The sequence below is a fragment of the Megascapheus bottae genome, chromosome 11 (genome assembly GCF_031878675.1).
Source record: "Megascapheus bottae isolate mThoBot1 chromosome 11, mThoBot2.hap1, whole genome shotgun sequence".
In the NCBI taxonomy this organism is placed as follows: Eukaryota; Metazoa; Chordata; class Mammalia; order Rodentia; family Geomyidae; genus Megascapheus; species Megascapheus bottae.
The window spans coordinates 57,894,100-57,910,965 of NC_143519.1; the positions used below are offsets into that span (position 1 = coordinate 57,894,100).

The window sequence follows — 16,866 nt, forward strand, 5'->3', positions numbered from 1 at the left end:
GCTCCAAGGGACCAGAGTTAGATATCAATTCTTTAGGAGCTCTGTTTGGCAAAATGGGCTAGGTTTTTGTTTTTCCTTATTTTTCTTTTTAATAAATCTGAACTTTCAGAACCCCTACTAACTGGTTGAGGTGGCTAGCTACTAGAGAAGATGACCATGTAAAGGCCACCCAGGGCAAAAATTGGAGAGACCATCATCTTCAATATCAGTATCTAGTCATCTGACATCCCATCTCCTCAGAGGAATGAGACTGGGAAGACCTCAATTCCAACACAGGCTGGAGAAAAATAATTGCCAAGAGAAAAATCTGGGCATAGTGGCATGTATCTTTCATCCCAGCTATGGCAGAAAGTGTCAACAGGGGATAATGGCCCATGGCTGGCCTAGGCAAAAAGCAAAACCCAATTTCAAAAATTACCTGAGCAGTCTCCTGATCTCAGCTCCGATTACAAATTACCCTCAATTCCCTTTCCTTTTCCTCTCCAGCCACCCAAGATGCCGAAAGGAAAGAAGGCCAAGGGGAAGAACATGGTCCCGGCCACTGCTGTCGTGGAAAATCAGGAAGCCAAGAAGGTGTTAAATCCGCTGTTTGAAAAAAGGTCCAAGAACTTTGGCATTGGACGTCCTCATCCATCCCCAAAAGGGACCTCACCCTTTTTGTCAAATAGCCCTGCTATATCCTGCATCCACGACAAAGGGCGATCCTGTACAATCAGCTGAAAGGGCCTCCTTTGATCAACCCGTTTACCCAGGCCTTGGACTGCCAGACAGCTACACAGCTACTTAAGCTGGCTCACAAGTACAGGCCAGAGACAAAGCAGGAGAAGAAGCAGAGACTGTTGGCCCTAGCTGAGAAGAAAGCTGAGAAGAAAGGAGACGTCCCCACTAAAAGACGGCCAGTCCTTCGAGCAGGGGCTAGCACTGTTACTACCTTGGTGTAGAACAAGAAGGCTCAGCTCATGGGCATCGCACATGACGTGGACCCCATTGAGCTGGGGTATCCCTGCCTGCCTGCACTGTGCCGCACGATGGGTGTTCCCCGCCACATCTTTATTAAGGGAAAAGCCAGGCTGGGGCGCCCATCCACAGGAAGACACGCACCACTGCTGCCTTCACCCAGGACAGCTGTGAAGACAGAGGATCCTGGCAAAGCTGGTGCAAGCTACCAGAACCAATGACAATGACAGATACGACGAGATCCGTCCTCACTGGGGAGGCAACGTCCTCAGTTCAAAATCTGTGGCTCGAATTGGCAAGCTGGAAAAGGCAAAGGCTAAGGAACCGGCTACTAAGCTGGGTAAAGTGTGCAATGCTGATTTTTCTGTACATGAAGATAATAATAAAACTGTCCTTCCTCAAAAACAAAACAAAACAACAACAAAAAAAAACCAACAACAACAAAACCCCCAAATAACCGGAGCAAAAAAAGGAGGCTAGCTCAAGTGGTAGAACAGAAACCCCTCCCCACCAAAAGAAGGAAAATCCTTTCTTATTTAACTCCTGTGTTAAATAGACACCATCTCTGGCTCACTGTCAAACTGTGAACCTGAACCACTGAAGCTGTTTTCTTGGGTTTTCAGAGCCAAGCACCCAGTAGATGTTTAAGAATGAATGCATGAGTGACTCAGATGTTATGAAAGAATCCACAATTGTAATCAACCTTAATATGACCCTGCATGATTTTGCATTTTATACTTCACAGAGCACTTTTGACTAAATTAGGACACCTCACCTTCACCCCTGAGGCTGATGCCATTACTCTCCTTGCAGATGTAGCAAATAAGGGGGTGGAGACCATGTCAACAGGTCTAGTTAGATAATTGGCAGTGGGTGGCTGAGTTCCATCCCCTGGACCACAGCCTCTGATAATCCGAAATAAGACCTGAGCAAATATGTGTGCCAATTTATCCACCTAGGCACACACCTCCCCTCATTTACCTATTTGCCGGCATTTATGAAGCATTTTCTTTAAACACAGGATGTTTTTGGTTTTTGTGTTGGTTGTTTTTTATCCCCCTCTGTTGGTCATGGAACTTGTACTCAGGCCTTGGCAGTGTCCTTTAGCTTTTTTGCTCAAGACTAGTAGTCAACCAGTTGACCCACAGGCCATGTTTGATTTTGGGGTGCTTAGTTAAAGATAAGAATCTCATAAACTTTCCTTCCTGGGCTGGCTTTGAACCATGATCTTCAGATCTCAACCTCCTGAGTAGCTTTCATGATAGCAAAGCTTGGACAGAGCAACTGTGATCTGTCAAAAAGTAGCACTGGCACTGGTGGCTCACCCCTATAATCCTAGCTACTCAGGAGGTTGTGTGAAACACAGTTTTGTGGTAGCACAAATGAATGGAATGCACTCAAGTTCTAGAAGCAGAGCAGATCTGGGTTCAAATGCACTTTGTTAGTTCCTAGCTGGATGATCTTGGCTACATAACACCCTTTTCTGAGCTCCAGCTATGGCACAAGTTATCCTGAAAATGGTTTGAGTGTATCTCCAAAGGTTCTTGTATTATAATCTACCTCTGTGTGGTGGTGTTGAGGAGTGGGCAGACCTTTAAGAGGAGGAGCTAGCAGAAGGTGGTTATGTCATTGGGCATGACTTAGAAGGAATTCATGTAATTCTCAAGGGATGCTGTGTAGTATCTGAAAGAAGTGGTTACAAAAAAGAATAGGCCTTAGAAACATCCCGGATGCCCTTCAATAGATAAGGAGATCAAGAAAATGTAGCACATAAAACCAGTGGAATTTTACTTACCTATTAGAAATAATACGATTATGTCATTTGTAGGGAACTGGATGGGCCTAGAAGAAATCATGTTAAGTGAGGTAAGCCAAGCTCAGAGACACAAACAGCACTGTGTTTTCTCTCCAGTGTAGAAGCTAGATTAAAATATAACTAGACATGATAACTTACTTGAAATCTAGGCATTCACATGGATGAGACCCTTAAGGGTTCAAAGGGAGCCCTTTGAAGGGTTCCCCCTTTCCTTAGTGGGAGGAGCCAGAACATTTAAAATACTATTTATTGAAACAAATTCCAGGAAATGGAAACATGGTTTTTGTTTTTGTTTAGTTGTTGTTGTTGGTAGTGGTGTTTGTTTTTACTTTTCTTTTATTTCTTGGTAGGGGGTTAAAGAGACGATCACAGAAAGGAAGAGAAGAAAGGTGAACAAATGCAGTCATGGTATTCAGTATGTACCATGTGGAAAATGAGCTATGTAATTTGTGGACAGAAGCTGGAGGAGGCAGTTGGAAAAAAAACAAAGGAAGGGGTGACATTGTCCCCAACCTTCAAAAGCAAAACAAAATTATGTTTATAACCAGAACAAGAAGACCTAGTAACTTAGTTTCTCTTGCATCTAGCGTCCCTTGTGGCCTCTTCTGTATGCCCACCCACCCATCATGATGCCATCTTCCAGGAGGCTTATGGCACACTGAAGACCAAACAGATGAATTCAGCTATCTTGGACATCCAGCCTCTAAATGAGTTACATGAACCTCTGTGAAGTCTCCAGCCTCAGGTATTTTTGTTACAGGAACTGAAAACAGACAAAGACACAGTTCAAGCAGCTATCATAGTGTCATCTGATGAGACATGGAATGCAGTCACTCACATTTTAGCTATAGAGCTGCTAGTCCAGTAGGAGACACATAAAAGTAGGCCATTGTAGTGTACCACATACTGGAATAGAGTCCCGCTCTACTTAGAAGGAGGATCAAGTAAGTTTCTAGAAGTATCTTAAGCCAAATATCTTCAGGCTAACACAGGAAAGGGAAAGATCATTTGTGAGGAAGGAAATGCATGTTCAGTGGCATTCAACATTTTCACTAATGCCTTTCTAAAGCCATCTGATTCCTTGAGTTATTCAAGGGAATGCAGGCAGAAGCTGTACCCTGGGGCCTCATTCCTTCCCTGTAAATCCCTTTATGCTTTGAATGCGTGTATGGCCTGCACTGGCTGCTGGCCTTCTGTCCCCACTGGTGGCCTTCATATTCCTTTGCCTCCCCTCCACCTTCATCATCTCAGCTTGGCACGGGCTCTGTCGCTGCCCCTGTTGCCTCTGTTTCTGGCTGTATTACCAGTCTTCTTGTGATAACTCTTCTCTTTACTTTTCTCCACCTTTCTTTTTAGTACCACCTGCTTGTTATCTTTCATGGTAGCAAAGCCTGGACAGAACATCTGTGATCTGTCAAAAAGTAGCTCACACCTATAATCCTAGCTACTCAGGAGGCTGAGATCTGAGGATTCTGGGTTTAGAGCCAGACCAAGCTTGAGCCAAAAAAATTAAAGGACATCACCCAGGTCCTGAATTCAAGCCCCAGTACCAGTACAATATACGTATGTATGTGTGTGTAATACATACACATACATATATATATATAGTACACAAGTATATATATATATATATATACATATAACACACAAAGTGTACACACACACACACACACACACACACACACATAATGGAAGTCCGTAAGAGATCAGTAAATCTGGTGAGATCTCCTGGCATGCAGCACGTGACTGTCTCTGATGGCTACCTTTCCTCATGGCCAAGGCAATGAGAGTGAATGCATTAGCATTTGTGAGACTCCTCCCCCAATGAGTCATCAGACCTGAAGTTGGAGGGAGCAGAGAGGACAAGGTGTTTTCCGGTGTAGACTTGGATAGCCCTTGCCTCTGAGGTACCAGGGTGATGTGTCAGAGAGAGGCTGAACGAGGCAGGGAGGACAGAGAAGTGGAGGATGTCACATTTCAGTCCTAGAGCCAGGTTCATCTCAGAGGAGGCTGAGAGGAGGGGTGGGGAAGGGGCCTCCCCAAAGCATGTCTCTGTTGTGCCCACATTGCTCCCGAGCCCTATAGCTTGGACAGAGATGGGGGAAACCTGAAGTTTCCTCCAGCTCCCCAGGCGCTGGCTGGGAATTGTTTCAGACATTGTTTTCTGTTTTGATCCAACACTAGAATCTCTTTGGAAATGAGCAGGACTGATCTTCTTTTCTTCACCAGGAGGAGGAAGAGGAGAGTAATACTATAGTTTTGATGTCCTGGTCACCAAGCCTGCTCCTCATCCATTCTTTCTTTTGCTATAATGATCTATCAGAAGCTAGATACTTATTATTATTATTATTATCATCATTATTATTATTATTTATTTATTTTTTGCCAGTCCTGGGCTTGGGCTCAGGGCCTGAGCACTGTCCCTGGATTTTCTCAAGGCTAGAGCTCTACCACTTGAGCCACAGCACCACTTTTGGCTTTTCTATGTATGTGGTACCGAGGAATCGAACCTGGGTCTTCATTGCATGCTAGGCAAGCACTCTACCGCTAGGCCAAACTCCCGGCCCAGAAGCTAGATACTTTATAAAGAAAAGGTGATCACTGAGATTAGCATTTGCAGTTGGATTGGAAGTCTCCACCAGTGTGGTCTCTGGTGAGGGATTTGTGGGTTAGTGACCTCACAATGCCTAGGTGAAAGACAGAGAGACAAGGGTAGAGACAGAGATAAGAGAAGGGCAAGAAGATTATAGACAAGAAGCAAGAAAGCAAGGAGGGACCAGTGTTGCTCTTTTACAAAAACTCACTTTTAGGAGAACTCAAAACCAGCACTGAAAGACTAGTATTAACTCCAATCAAGGGGAGAATTAGGTTCAATGCCCTAATAACCTTGAAGTAAGCTCCACCTCTTAAAGGAACCATACCACCTTTCACATTGACTAAACTTCCAACACACAAATGCTTAGAGATACTCAGATTCTATCCAGACCTGAGCAGATGGGGATTACATCTGAACTTCTTCCTGAGTAATGCCAACATGAATGGTCCAGCATCTCTAGACTCTGTGGGTATATATCACTTGCTGTTCCTGGTTTTAGGGGGCCTCAACTGAAACTCCAAGTGAAGGAAACTGCCAGAGAGTTAGATATGCAACTATGTCTCAGAGATATAATCACGGTGGTTGCTCTCTACCCAGAAACACAAAGGGGCAGAGTACAGAAACCCACATGAACAAGATTGTAACTAAGCTGTCCCCTTCACTGGGATGTGACTTCAATTTCCAAAGATTAGCTACAAAAATGTTCAAATGATCTTGATTTTTTTTTGCCAGTCCTGGGGCTTGAACTCAGGGCCTGAGCACTGTCCTTGCGCTTTCTCAAGGGTAGGGCCCTACCACTAGCCACAGCACCACTTCCAGCTTTTTCTGTGTATGTGGTACCAAGGAATTGAACCCAGGGCTTCATGCATGCTAGGCAAGCCCTCGACCACTAGAGTATGTATGTTCCAGGCCCTCAAATGAGTTTGAATTTCAGATATACAATGAGGATTTCTTTCTTTTTCTTTCTTTTCTGTGCTGGTACTACAGCTTGAACTCTGGACCTGGGTGCTGTCCCTGAGTTCTTTTGCTCAATGCTAGCGCTCTATCACTTGAGCCACAGAGTCACTTCCTGTTTTCTGGTGGTTAATTGGAGGTAAGAGTCTTATGGCCTTTCCTTTCTCAAGGCTAGGGCTCTACCACTTAAGCCACAGCACCATTTTTGGCTTTTTTTCTATGTATGTGGTACTGAGGAATTGAACCCAGGGATTTGTGTATGCTAGGCAAGCACTCTACCACTAGACCATGTTCCCAGTCCAGAAATACAAATTTATAGTTTTACTAAAGCAGAGGAAGGAAAGGAGGGAAGAAAGAGGGTAGGAAAGAAAGAGAAAGTGAAAGAGACTCATTTATGACTCAGGCTAAGACAATTCTGGTAGTTCTTTTCCTCTGGATATTTGCAGTTAAGGGGAAAATATTAAGCATTTATACTGCTTTGTTTGGATAAAGTGCAGTTCATTCCTAATAGATTAGGAGAAGCCCTCTCTAGAAAAATAACTCATAGATGCATTCTGTGGAAGAAATGGGGAATACATAGAACAGTGAAAATGATAACATTTTGCAAACCTTCAGGAAATCAATGACTCAGCCTCAGACAAGTATGCTAAATGGAATCTATAATCCAAGAATGGACACACTTAGAGCCTTCGGGTCACATATAGCCGTGATCTGATTTTGTATAGCCAGCAGTAGAAGATGGTTTCTTACTAAATTTTTACATAGTTGGGCAAAAAGAGGCAATGAAACTTCATGAGATATGAGATTGGTTTCAAATTCAGATTACGGCATTCGTCAGTGAAGTTTTGTCGGAACACAGTTATGCTTATTTGTTCACATCGTGTCTATGATTGCATTTCTGCTGCTATGGCAGGTTTGAGTACCTGAGCTTCAGGCAATATGGCTCACAAGGGCTACATTATTTAGCATTTGTAACTTTACAAAAAAAAAACACAAAACACTTTGCCAGCTCTTGCTTTAGCCATTTTGTGAAATGAGTCTAGGGAAGGGACTGTTTGCATGGTGCCAGTGTTTCTCTCTATAAATTCTTCCTTGAAATAAAAACCATTTTTATAGGAAAGATCTGGCAGTCACACCTTTTCAAGTAATTGAAACTTAGCATCTCTAAGACAGAATCAACCTGGTGTTACATACCTGCTTACCTTATGCCCTATGAAGCCCCTGTATCAACCTGACACCTGGTGTGTGTGTGTGTGTGTGTGTGTGTGTGTGTGTGTGTGTGTGTGTGTGTAAATACTGGTGCTTGAACTCATAGTGACACGTTCTAGGTGCTATCCCTTAGATTATTCACTCAAGGCTGGTGCTCTACCTCGTATGCCTCTACTCTTTTTTGGTGGCTAATTGAAGCTAAGATTCTCATGGACTTTTCATCCCAGGCTGGCTTTAAACTGTGACCCCCCAGATATCAGCCTCTTGTGTATGTAGGATAATAGGTTTGAGCCAATGGTGCCTAGAGAACCTGACATATTCTTGTTGAACATATCTTAGTTGAAAACATTAGGTAGCTTTATTGAGGTGCAAATGGTATATAGTCTGTGAAACCATCATCACAATCATAATAAATGTATTTCTCATCTCTAAAATTTCAATGCACTTCTTTTTTATATCCCCCTTTGCTTCCTCCCACTTTTGTTCATTGATCTGCTTTCTGTAGGTATATTTTGTAGATTTCAAATGAATGTGTTCTACACTGAAGGCTTCAACTTCCTCAAATGTACATGTTAAAAATCCTACCCCAGGGCCGGGAGTGTGGCCTAGTGGTAGAGTGCTTGCCTAGCATGCTTGAAACCCTGGGTTTGATTCCTTGGTCTCCCATACACAGAAAAGTCCAGAAGTGGTGCTGTGGCTTGAGTGGTAGAACTCTAGCCTTGAGAAAGCCTAAGGACTTTGCTCAATCCCTGAGCTCAAGTCCCAGGACTGCAAAAAAAAAAAAAACATGCTATCCCTCATGATGGCCTCTAGGAAAAATAGCATGGGCACATGAAAACTGAGAATTCTAGGCCATTCTGGGCAACCTAGTAAGATTTTTGATTCATATCACCAAACAAATGAAGATGACAGGTAATTAGATGATGAGGTCAGGAAGAGGGCTTGTGCTTTCTTCTCTCTATTCCCAGCTGTGTGGTGATTTAATGAGAATGTAGTCATTATAAATCAGAAAGAGATCTCTTACCAGAGGCCAGCCATGCTGGTACTCTCAGTCGTCCTAGCCTCCTGGCATTGTGAGAAATAAATCTCTATTCTTTAAACCACTTCATCTGTGGCATTCTGGTTCAGCAACCAGAGAAACCTTTGACAGAATGGGACCTGACACAACATGTAATCAGCTTGGTTCCTTCTTCTTTTTCCTCCTCCTGCTCCTCTTCCTCCTCCTGCTCCTGCTCCTCCACCTCCTCCTCCTCCTTCTCCTCCTCTGCTGCAGCTTGTCCTAGGACTTGAACTCAGGGCCTTGGCACCGTCCTTGGGCTTTCTCAAGGCTAGCACTCTACCACTTGAGCCACAACACCATTTTCAGCTTTTTCTGTGTATGTGGTACCAAGGAATCAAACCCAGGGCTTCATGCATGCTAGGCAAGCACTCTACCACTAGGCCAAACTCCCATCCCTGGGGTCTGGTTTCTTTAACTCAGCATAATTGCGTTGAGATTTGACCATGTTATTGTAGGGTTTAGTAGTTTATTCCTTGTTATTGGGACATGGTGTTTTATTAATGGGCATAATGTGAATTCATCTTCCATCTACATGCTAATGTCTAGGCCAGTTTAGAGCTATTCTAAATACATTGATGATGGACGTTCAAATACACATCTATGTGTGACCCTTGTTTTCATTTCTCTTGAGCCATGATCTTGTTGAATTTTTGGATTAGATAAAAAAAGTTTATGTTTCCTTTTTTTTTTGTTTTGTTTTTTTTTTTTGCTTTTACTGGACTTCAACTCAGGACTGGGTATTAGTCCTTAGCTTTTAGCTCAAGGCTGATGCTGTATCATTTAAGCCACACCTCCACTTATAGCTTTTTGCTGGTTAGTTGGCAATAAGGGTCTCATAGACTTTCCTTCCCAGGCTGACTCCAAACACACAGTCCTCTGATCTCAGCCTCCTGTGTAGCTAGGATTACAAGGGTGAGCAACTAATACCTGGCTCTTTCCTCCCACTTTTACATGTGGCCAACTTTTACCTTCTTTGAAGACTCAGTTAATGTGTCATCTCTTCCAGACAGCCTCCAGAGTTCTCTCAGATTGATAGTATCACCCAGTAGACTGTATCACATTTGATTGGCATCTTTTCTTCTTGAATTTTTCAAGTTCAGCAGCTTGAGGAAAATCTACTTTTACTCTTCGAGGCCTCTACATCTATCTGTTGTCTGACATGTACAAATGAATGTGTTTGAAAGACTGAACTAATATGGTTTTGCTGGCTTGTTCCTCCTTGCTGTAGCCTCCGAGACAGTGGGGCTGGGCTTTGCATGGAGCTGCTGTTGGAATAGGAATCTGGGTGTGAGATGAGAGAATCAGGAAGCCAGCTGGCCAGACAGCTGTCTCTTCCATTCTCCCCCTCTCCCCCGGCCCCAGAGAGCACCAGTCAGAGCAACTGTAAAGGCTCCCCCTCTCTTTCTTCCTCTCCCCTTCTGTTTTTCCATTGAACAAATGTCACAAGCCACCCAACAGCTGAGGAAGAGCTATTTTGGTAGAGAGAAGACCCCATAACACTAGTTCCTAGAGTTAGAAGGGCTTCTCCAACATTCTGTACTAGATTCTACCTGCAGATGAAGCCCAAAGCAGCTGAGGCTTTGGCCTTTTGTCTTTTTTCTTTTGTGTGCCACTATTAAGGATTGAACTCAGGGCCTAGGCACTTTCATATACTTCTTTTGCTCAAGGCTGGTGCTCTACCACCTATCCATTTCTGGCTTTTCTGCTACTTAATTGGTGCTAAGAATCTTGGGGACTTCTGCCCAAACTGGCTGAGATCCTCAGATCTCAGCCTCCTGAGTAGCTAGGATTACAGGATTGAGCCGTGAGCACCTGGCTTGCCCCTGTCATTAAAAAAAAAAAATAGTGAGTAGCATTGTGGTGAAATAAAGCAGTCAGAGAGCCTGTGATGGCCTCTACTAGATGAGATAGGGATCCTGGAGGGGTTTGAGAAAACTTCTTATAAAGACATGATTTACAGGGGGAGATTTCTCCCTTGCTAGAGGCAATGCTGTCCATTCATCAGCACTGAGTGTTCAGTAAAAGCAAGCTGGCTTCAGCTGGGGTAATGGTGGGGCCATTTGTTGCTGGGAGCAGCCGTTCCAGAGTGGATGAGGGAGCAGCTGTCCAGGCCTGAGCAGGGGGATTGTGGCTGGCAGAGAGCAGTGAGGTGATGTGTTCTCATTTCCCAGGGGGCAGTGGCCCAGGTGGCTTTCCTCATTAGCAGGAGCACTCCAGCTGTCTGTGGCGGGCACACGTGCTGGGGCACACTTGGGAAATCAAATCCTCAGCTCAGATGCACCTCTCCAGCTGGTGCCTGCCCAGCTCTAAGGACAGGCATACTAATGGCTTGGCCTGACTTCAAGCAAAGGAAGGAAGAGGGAACTAGAGATGAGGAAGCAGGAGTGATTGTCCCCAGAGGGGCTGCATGTAATGGGATCATTTCTTCATGAGCTAGTGGAAACGACAATGTCATGGTTAATTCATTTGTTTTGTAAACGTTCACTGAGAAGTCCTCTTTAACAAAGAGCTGGTGGAAGTTGGGGGAGTCTATGATGGGTCCCCAGATCTAGAGACCCATTTCTTTCCTAGGGGAATGACTTGTCCAGTGAGGGAGAGACACAGAGACAGATGGACAGTGGCAGGGAATAGAGGCAGGGAAGCAAGTACCCCAGACGAAGGGTCCAAGAGATGTCCAGAGAAGGGATAGTTGGGATGGATCTCAGAAACACACATGGGCTGGGAATGTGGCTTAGTGGTAGAGTGTTTACATCTCATGTATGAAGTCCTGGGCTCAATTCCTCAATACTACATACATAGAAAAAGCCAGAAGTGGTGCTGTGGCTCAAGTGGTAGAGCTCCAGAACACAGAAAGGCCCAGGGACAATATCCAGGCTTTGAGTTCAAGCCTTAGGATTGGCAAAAAACAAAAAACAACAACAACAAAAAGCACACAGTGTGGGAGAGGAAACCAGAATGCAGTCCATACCAATTGTATAACCAGAAGCTCTCATCAGTAGATGGGGAAGTGAGACTCAAGGAAGATACTGGTTGGCCTAGTATGAGAGCTGCTGTAGCCATGCCCTTTGCCATGTTGCCAACCTCTCACATGCCAAGGATGAGAGAAGGATGCTCCAGCCTGAAATAGCCACACATTTCTAGATTCTGTATTGGGTGCTTTAACAACCGAGGTCTTGTTGAAGTACTGACTGGAGTCTTTTATTTTTGTGCCAGTCTTGGGGCTTGAGCTCAGGGCCTGAACACTGTCCTTGGGCTTTCTCAAGGCTAGAGCTCTACCACTTGAGCCTCAGCATCACTTCTGGCTTTTTTCTATGTACGTGGTACTGAGGAATCGAACCCAGGTCTTCATGCATGCTAGGCATGCACTCTACCATTAGGCCAAACTCCTGGCCCCTGACCGATTGACACAAATCACTCACCTAGAGGCATGCTCAAACTCTCACTCCAGTGCGCTGTTTGTCTCAATCACCCCAGAGTTTGGTAGCAGGCAAGTAAGGTGCCTTGACTAAAGCTCACTGAATCAAACCAGCCGATGGTGAGCCTGCTTATCTTGGCCTATCGGCTCCTTCCTGCAGAAACCATAATAAAATCTCCTGCTGCTAGTGCTGGTATATTATGCCTGTATGCCTAGCTACTCAAAGGCTGAAATCTGAGGACCTCAGTTTAAAGCCCATGTAGTCAGGAAAGTACATGAGACTTTTTTTTTTCTTTTTAAATCCATACTGGGGCTTGAACTGTGGACCTGGACATTGTCTCTGAGCTTTTCAGCTCCAGGCTGCCACCCTACCCCTTGAGCCATAGCACCACTACTACTTTCTGTTTTTCTAGTGGTTCACTGGAGATAAGAGTCTAATGAGTTTTAGTGCCTGGGCTGGCTTTGAACTGCTATCTTCAGATCTCAGCCTCCTGAGTAGCTGGGTTACAGGCATGAACCTCCTCTCATGTACATGAGACTCTTATCACCAACAAACCAGCCAAAAGCCATAAGTAGTACTGTGGCTCAAGTAGTAGAGCAAAAAAGCTAAGGAACAGTGCCCAGTAAATATGGGTTCAGTATGAATGGGACTAGAATGTGTGTCCAACAGGATTAGTCAGCACCTGAGGTGTAATTGGTTTGTGTCTAGCAGGTATAAATCCAGCAGATGTATGTCTACGGGTGTGTGTCTAGAATATGTGTGTAGCATGTATAGGGCCAGTACGTGTGTCCAACGGATGTCTGGAAGGTGTGTGTCTCACAGATATAAATCTAGCAAGTATGTTATGTGTCTATCACATGTGAGTCTAGTATGTTGTGTATAGCATATGTGGTCCAATATGTGTGGTCCTTGAATGTGTGTCCAGCAGATGTGGGTCCAGCAAGTGTGGGTTCAGAAGATGTGTGTGTGTGTGTGTGTGTGTGTGTGTGTGTGTGTGTGTGTAGTTTTCAAGGGTAGGTTCCAAGTTGTATGTCCAACAGCAGGGTGTTTAGCAGGTGTGCATCCAGCAGATGTGTGTTTAGAAGGCATTTGTCCAGTAGATTTGACTCCTGAAGTTGTGGGTCCACCAGCTGTGTACGCAGCATAGTCTGAAGCCAGCCCAGGCAGGACTTTCATCTCTAATTAACCAGCAGAAAGCTGAAAGTGAGTCATGGCTCGAGTGCTAGATCATGAACCTTTACAGAAAAAAAAGTTAAGAAACAGTGCGCAGACTGCAAGATCTCTCTCTCTCTCTCTCTCTCTCTCTCTCTCTCTCTCTCTCTCTCTCTCTCACACACACACACACACACACTCACACACACTCACAAGTGAAAAAGCCAGTGGTTTCTGTATCTTCTGCTCAACTCTGAATACAAATGACCACTTTGACCACTTCTTGGCTCAGCAAACTCCAAATCCTTAAAACACATGAAACACTCCATGGAGAAGGGAAACTCCCATGAGACTCATCTGTGCCTTCTCTATCTCGCCTGGTGATTCCTCACTGTTCAGATCATGACCCCTGTCATTACTCCATAAGAGTTTTCTTCCATGACTGCTGAACCAAAGTCATAGGCTAGGTGACATAAACAACGAGTTGTTGTGATCTCACAGCTGGCGAAGCTGGACTTCCTAGGTCAGGGTATCAGCAGGGTTGGCTTCTCCTAAGGGAGGGATGAGAAGGAAGGGAGTCCAGATCTCTCTGCTTAGAATTCATTCCGTGCCTATTTGTCAGGTCTAAAAAAGACTTAGAAAATTGGAAAATTCTAATTTAAAAGCTAGAATCCTAAGCCAAGGACCGGTGGCTCATGCCTGTAATCCTAGCTATTCAGGAAGCTGACATCTGAGGTTCAAAGCTAGCCCAGGCACAAAAGTCCACGAGACTCTTATCTCCACCAGAAAACTGGAAGTGGTGCTTTGGTTCAAGGGGTAGGGTGGTAGGTAGCCTTGAGCTGAAGAGCTCAGGGACAGTGCCCAGACCCAGAGTTTAAGGCCCACAACAGACCAAAAAAGACCCAAAACAAAACAAAAACTAGAATCCTATATTTTTCTTGAACTAGCAGAGTGATGTGAGAAAATAAATAAGAACTTGTTCGTACCTCATCAAGCTAAGATAATGTTATTTTTAGTCACTCCTTCTATCTGACCATATGTAATAAATAATGTGTTTTTAAATATAATTTTATTACTGTTGCTAAAGTGTTATAAAGAGGAATTACCATTTCACAATTCAGATAATATGCACATTTCTCTTTTGGACAATATCATTTCTTCCTTCCCTTTTCCCCAGCTTCTGCCTCCCATCCCTGCTCATAAGTTCCATAGTTCATTCTCCACCTAGAAATGATACATCTTAAAGTGTTTATCTTACATGCTTATTTTTGAACATTATCATTTTTCTGATTTTAATAATGATATGTGTTCATTATAAAATGATAAAATATCAAAGTAAAATGGGAACACAATATTCTAAAATTATGACTCAGAATCATAACATTAATTATATATGAATAATATTTTTCCAGAATTTATCCTAAAGAGCATTAACTTCTGTATAAGTTATACATACCTACATACATACATACATACGTATGTACAGAAGTGAGTCCATGCTACATGATAGACTACAAACTGTTCTCTCAGTTAAAAATATTTTGTGCTTATTATTTCCTGTTGTGTTAGCTGAGGTTCTCCTGGGATAGATACATAGACAGATAGATGATAGATAGGTATAGATAGATGATAGATAGAAAGATGAATATGTAGGTAGATGAGGATAGATAGATGATAGGTGATAAATGATAGATAAATGAGTGATAGGTAGGTGATTGATAGAGCCTTTATGAAAGGAACCAGTTCATGCTTATGAAGGCTAAGAAGCCATAGCATACTGGAGATCCTGTAATGGAGTTATCCTGATTTAGAATAACTCTGAAGGTCTCAGAACCAGGAGACCTAATGGTGTAATTCTCAGTGAAAGACCAAAGACCTTAGGAGGCACTTGTGTAAGTTCTGGAGTTCCAGTTCTGGTCAGTCTGGAGTTCTGGTGTCTAAGAAAGAAAGAGGAACATGTATCTATGCTCCAGGAGAGACAAAGAATCGACCTTTTGTGCTTTTTGTTCTTTCTGTCTCCAGCTACCTGGAGGGCCCCCACTTACATTTCCCACCTAGAAATGATGTCTGAAAAGGTTTATTTTGCATACTTATTTTTTTAACGTTAGCATTTTTCCTGATGTGAACACTAATATATGTTTATTATCCAAGTGAAATAAAATTCTAAAACAATGATTCAGGGACTCTTCCCACTACTTAGTCCATTCAAACTCCCAGATTCACATTCCCTCAGGATAACCTTTCTTCTACAGACAGATCAAAACAAAGCTTTCCCAAGGCTGTAGGCATTCTTCTGGGCAGTCAACTTGACAGTGGAAGTGAATCATTATTACACATCCATGCGACTTGGTCCATTGTTTCTTTCTCAGCAGGGACTCAGACCCAGGTTCAACCATATAGGGAGTCAGTCTCAGGCTTATTCGCTTAGGGTCTAAGAAAGACCCTTCCAAACTATAAGGAATAGTTTCCCATCTTCTCAAGGAAGGGCAGAATGACCAGATTCCAAGATTGCCTCTTACCCTGTTGCTGTGAGATTATGGCTTTCCTCTGTCAGTATGACCAAGCTCATGTTCCACACGTGTGGGTTGGCTGAACAAGTTCCCACATGAGTAATATAGGAATAGAGCAAGGGTTGTCTTGTGGTTACTGGGTTTAGCTTTCCACCACTTCGTGTGTGTGTGTGTGTGTGTGTGTGTGTGTGTGTGTGTGTGTGTGTGTGTGTGTTGTAACTAGGGCAGAGACAATTGGAACACAGCCTTGTTTTCTTGCGTGATGTTTTTGCTCCAGGCTAGTGCTCTATAATTTGAATCACATCTTCACTTTGAGCTTTCTTACTGATTAATTGGAGCTAAGCATCTCATGAACTTTTCTGGCTTTGAGCCACAGTCCTCAGAGCTCAGCCTCTTAAGTAGCTAGGATTACAGGCATGAGCCACTAGTACCAGTCATTCTACAACTTTTGTAGAGTTCTCCAAGGCTTCCAAAGGCCAGTGGAGTTACTCTACCATCCTTCAGAGTTGTGGCCAACTATGTGAAACGGTGGTGTGACTAAGGCTACTTCATAAATACCTTTTCACTGGCAGAGGCATGAGCCAGGTGTCTTCGAGCTGTGTGTGCTTTATGAGTAATTTAATGAGTTTTGGTATCATTTTTGTTTTGTAAACCCATAATTTGTGTGTCCTTAAAATATTTGAATAGTTTGTAGGCATTGTTTTCTGTTTGGTGAGTAAAGCTACATCTTTGAGAATTTTGAAATATCAGAACTGTATTTTAAAACATCTGTTGTTAAATAGAGGATTCCAGTGAGTCTGAAGACATCTCCAACCCTCAATTTGCAATAACAAGAAACCCAGGTTTCAGGACTTGTTTCAAGACAGTTTTTAAAAATGAACTTTTCTTTGCTTTTTGTCTGTTTTCTAACTTGCTTCCTCCTTGAAAATGGACTTTTGCTGGGAGAACCTGACACTATACTCCAGGGAATTCTGAATCTTACCAACCTGGAGGTGACAAGGACAATCCATGCCTGGGCAGCAACGAAGATGAAGCCTCAATTCTTTCTTTCTTTCTTTCTTTCTTTCTTTCTTTCTTTCTTTCTTTCTTTCTTTCTTTCTTTCTTTCTTTCTATTTTTTCTTTCTTTCTGTCTTGGGTTTGAACTCTGGGCCTAGGCACTGTCCCTGAGCTCTTCAGCTCAAGGCTAGTGTCCTAC

General features: G+C 43.4%; 1 pseudogene; it reads left to right on the forward strand.

Moving 5' to 3' along the window:
• The first annotated feature begins 489 nt into the window (after positions 1–489).
• Positions 490–1,437, forward strand: LOC150057154 (large ribosomal subunit protein eL8 pseudogene; annotated as a pseudogene).
• Positions 1,438–16,866: the final 15,429 nt, after the last annotated feature.